General features: G+C 41.3%; 1 protein-coding gene across 1 annotated transcript in view; it reads left to right on the top strand.

Annotated features, from left to right (window-relative positions):
* Positions 1-5,110, top strand: part of Ph4alphaefb (prolyl 4-hydroxylase subunit alpha-1) — a 375,522-nt gene that overhangs the window by 347,360 nt on the left and 23,052 nt on the right. The window lies entirely within an intron of this gene.

The following is a 5,110-nucleotide window of genomic DNA, read 5'->3' as shown; positions in this document are numbered from 1 at the left end:
GCCACCAACTAACTGACAGAGTTACTTTGCGACTTGCGCACGCGTCACCTGCGAGCAAGTCAAATTTAAACGGTGATCGTGCCATCTCACGACAACCGTTACACTTAACGGATTCCGTGCTGGTTTACCGACGAACTGCGGATCGAAAAAGGAATAAGCAGCAGCATCGTAGACGAACTGTAGGAATAATGCAATGTATAATTTATATACAGAGCCCCGCGAAATTATTTAAACAATTTTACAGACACAATAACTTTTTAAAAAATAGATTAAATTATTTGTACTTTTTTTTTTAACGTTAAAGGAACTAGTTTAATTAGTAGACTGTGTATTTTATGAATTTGTAAGGATACTAAATAAAGCGAATGCAAAACAGAACAATAAATTAATAAATTTAAAATAGAAATTGTTTGTATTGATTTTAAGATAGAGGAACTACATACACATATATTTCTTTTTTCGATGATTTTAACAAATCGACAAGAATAAAATTCGTGGTCTAGTAATTATGCTAATTATATATAATCATTGAAACAAATTTCTATTGGGTTTTAAAAGGTGTTCGAATATTTTCGTGAGATACTGTATTTAGTTTAGATTTTCGGGATTTTCACAACTGAAACCGGCTAATATAGATAATATAAGAGATTACTTCAAAACAATTTTCAAATATATTTCCATGGGAATATTTAAACTTTTGAGGGATTAAATTAAAACTGTAGGATTATGATTTAGGACATACTCGTTTAATTTCGAAAGTAAATTCGAAATTTTGTCGAACAATCCTCTCGATTTTTAAGAAGTACAACTCAAATAAAGTTGAAACTGGAAAAGTCTACCGTTCTCGAACTAGTCAATTTAAAAACAGTAACATTGATCGCTGATACAACCCTACCATCGAATTTTATGGAAATTGTAGGGGACCGTGTCTGAAGCAGCCCTTGTTAGTCTCGAGACTTAGTCTTCTCGGATTAAGAACTACCACTCTGTGCAACAACCCCACAGGAAGGGTTGTCGCCTCGGTCCTCGATCTAAATCCATTACCAAATCCCGGGGCCAGAAAATACGATTTAAAACCACCGATGACAGGGGCGAACTCCGTCAGAAAAATAGCTACAGGGCAACAGCATTAAGTGCTCTAAACAAACATTTTATAGACAGCTGTGTCAACATTCCATAAGCCAGAGCAAATGACAAACTTGACGAAACGATAAAAATCGTAACGTCACAAATTAGTGTATATTGATCTCTCAAAATCGGAGAACAAAAATGTCAATAGGAACTTGATTTTTATTTGCATAAACAACAGTCACATAACAAGAATAATGTTTTTTACTTATGATAGTTATTTCTAATCATTTATAATGATTATTGGTACCTAATTAAATTCTAAAATAATAATATTAATAAATAATTTTAATCAGAAATTAATTGTACGAAATCACCTAAATACATCAACCGTTTCGCGTTAAAATCAACGACGTCGAAACGCTGTCCTTTGTTGACAGTGTTTATTGGGTCTTAACAGGTAGGAATGTGTCTGCGATTAATTATAATCAGACCGGAGGACAAGAACATAGCTTAATGTAAACACATAGCGAAAGTATACAATAGATAGAATCAGAGATCCCAGGATGCCTCAACCGACAATTCTGTGGCTATATAGAAAAACGTCACATATCATAATTTCAAGAAATTTAAGTTATCGCATTGATTGAACTGAAGCACACAGGATGTTTTTATCGGAAAAATAAACATCGTGAAAATAAAATTTATAAACCGAAAAACATTATACAATTCGAAAAACTAATAATACAATGAGATCAGCCATCAGAAATATAAGTAAAAATATCTGGGAAGTGAGAACACGTGACATGCGACGTTCTTTTTTGCAACCGCAGGATTGATTGTCGAGGCATTCGCAGCGTGTGCTTGAATTTACAACGCACCGTGTAGACGGGATATGTGACTGGCTCCCGAACAAAGTTATTGTGACCAGAAACGTTAGCCGGGGGAAGCACGCGATCGAATAATCCTCGACAAGAGCGCCCGTCGGACGCAACAGCAGAGATGGAAATAAACAAGGGTGGAAAAACCGATGGAGGCGGAGAGTCAGTCTCTGCTCTGGTGGCACGCAATCTCCTGGAAATTCCAGAGGAAGATTCTCATGTAAATCGCGCAACGTTATCGAACCACCGGAAGTGGCTAAATGACGATCGCCATTATCCTGCGGCCCGGCGAACGGGTTGGCGAGGACGGGGCTGAGGACGCGCGGATGAGGATAGGGGATGAGGACGGGGCTTGAAGAGTCTCAGCGCGAGGGAGCGAAGCGTAGGAACCGGAGGAGTGGCGTCGCGGTTAGCCCCCGATGGGTTGAAAGCTTTCGAATCGTCGACCATTTCGTGCGTTGCTCGAGGTATTCCCCTTGATACCAGGCTATTCCATTTACCTCGACGCGGTGCCACACCGCGCCGTGAAAACAGCCGAGAGAGAAAGAGAGAGAGAGAGAGAAAGGGGCCGGAAAAAATGCCGGAAATCTGGCAGTCATGGACGCTGACCAGTTTCCAGAGATAAACTATTTGTCTGCTTTCGAACGCCGGGCTCGTGGGAAATCTGCTAGGACGTTCACGCCGCCCGACCTCGTTCCGAATGGAAACTAAGCCGTGTAACGGGTCGTCCAGCCTTCTTTTCGGATGCCACCCCCTGATCGGAAATTAAGGATTATCGACGGGCCTCGCCCACGAGGCGATTGTTACACGCCGACTTTGATAATACAGTCACTCTAATTAACATTCGGACACAATGATATTTCTTCATCTTTTACTTTGCACGAGCCGCGTGATTCAGGTGTCATGTCACTTACTGTGCAAAAGGATTTGCTATTTCTCACTGATTGAAAATGTGAAGATAATTTTCTTTATTACATTTACCAATTATTATAATATTTTAAATATGTCAATGACATTCATTGCGTTAAAACAACAAAAAATGTTATGTAGAATGCATGGAGAAATGATTTTTAGGATATCAATTACCACAGTTACCAAACAATTACTAAATTATTACCATATCAATTATCGCAATTATTATTTGCTGGAAATGAAGTAAAGATCGTTCAGAAACAGATGGCTGAATAAATTCTTAAATCGACAGAATTTCGTCAAAATCAAGGTTTATCAGTCACCAGGGTGCCCTCGTCCAACGCTTTCCGAATTCGGCTGAATGAATCATGAGAATAGGGGTGGTTTTGCTCGTAGCTTTTAAAAGATCGATCCTCTTTCTCTTTTGTACTTCGGTGGCCGAATGGAACTTTCGGAATAGACGCGAGAATCACCAAATAGAATGGACATGTATATTTTTATAATTACTAATGTATTTTTATGATTACTAATGTATTTTTACGACGGCGGCTGACGGATTTTGCAGAGGAATGCTTCAGATATTATGCAATGCGCGCTTCGGCGCAATCTAAGTTTGCTTTTTTATGGACCGCGGCATTTACTGTTAACGAACACCCGGGCGCTGAATCATTCTCGTTTTAACGCGCCTCCCGCGTGTCGTTGTATGTACTATTACCGTGACGAATTACTGCTTCCATCGGCGATGACTACGTGATAATTATAATGAACCAGATTTGCATACCGTTAGCCACGCTGAGTATATTACTCCTGTTAATGGTACGTTAATGACGATCATTTTAGGCAGATTACGAAGCATTCTGATATCCAGCGGAAAAATCCAGCAGACACACCGTGCTACACAGAGTAATATCGGGAAACCAGATATAGACAAATCATCCCTTCCTCCGTTAATGATTCTTTAGAATAAAACGAGATATTACTATATTAGAATAAAATCGCGTCGAATCCTAATAATTGAAAACTGGTAATATCACATGCATAAAAATATAATATAGAATCGAAATACTATAGGTCAGAAAAATTTTGTTAAATATACAATTAAAATGGTTTCGAAAGCAAAGGATTAATATCGATTTTTAGCAGCACTTTGAAGATTCCCAATTTTCTTTGCTGATGAACATTTACTTTCAGCAACCTTAAATTCAATTATTTCTATACTGATTTTCCTCTCGTGAACAATTACCGAAAACCACAATAACGATGCGATTGCTATAACGTATAACACGATTCCCACATGACTTCTACAATTTTTCATACAATTGTGAGAAAAAAATTACGAATAAAAAAGAATGATTAGCAGGGTTTTCACAGGCCGCCGATAATAATAGTTACGGATCGAAACAAAAATCAAAGAAAACGGCAGCCGAGTTTCGTCTGGAAAAAAGCGTCGTCGTCGCGAGGGTGGCATTTTTCACGGGATCGCCGCGGAAAAACAAGCCCCGTGGGCGAGAGAACTCTGGTCGTGCAAAGGGGGATGAGAGAAACGGGGAGGGGAGAGAGAGTCGGTGGCACGAAAGGAAAAGCTTCGATCGCTCGGGGCTCGCATATATCGCTAATTAAAATCTGTCGCGTATACAGCCCCGCGCGGGCAAGAGGAAGAGAAACAGACGGATCGCGGGGGTGGTGGAGGATGTGTACGCGGCGAACGGGATCGAGGTGCGTCCAGCGTGATCGAAAAAAACCGGGCAGAGGAGAAACCGGCGCGGATGGAAGAAACGGGGGGCGGAGAGAGAGAGTGGGGAGAAAACGTTGAAATCCCGCTAACGAGAGGATTCGTTATTGGACGCAGGTGAAATATAAAGAACTGTCGTTATCGCTCCTCCGCCGTGTCCCAGGGGCGCGATACCAGCGCGCGCCGGGGTTAGTTTTTTAATCGAGTTTCCGCGGCACACACGTTTTCCACACACCACCCCCTCCTCGCAGTCGACTCGACTCAACTCGGACGTCCCCGTCGCTTGAAATGCAAATGCCCGGTATCAGTCAATTATTAGGGAGCTGCTCTTTTTTGGGGAACAACTCCGACGGCTCGCGCGATGACGGGGTAGTTTATCTGCTTGGAGAGTTCTCGGCAATACCGGGGCTCGTGCACGAAACTGGGAGAACTCGGCTCGGTTTAATATGGAAAAATTGCATGGGGGAACGTGGAACGGGAATTCTGGTCTGCGCTGGTGTCGTTCGATGGCCTGGGC

Source organism: Augochlora pura, chromosome 11 (genome assembly GCF_028453695.1).
Source record: "Augochlora pura isolate Apur16 chromosome 11, APUR_v2.2.1, whole genome shotgun sequence".
Lineage (NCBI taxonomy): Eukaryota > Metazoa > Arthropoda > Insecta > Hymenoptera > Halictidae > Augochlora > Augochlora pura.
The sequence above is the reverse complement of the archived record's forward strand: the minus strand, read 5'-3'. Positions and strand labels throughout refer to the sequence as shown.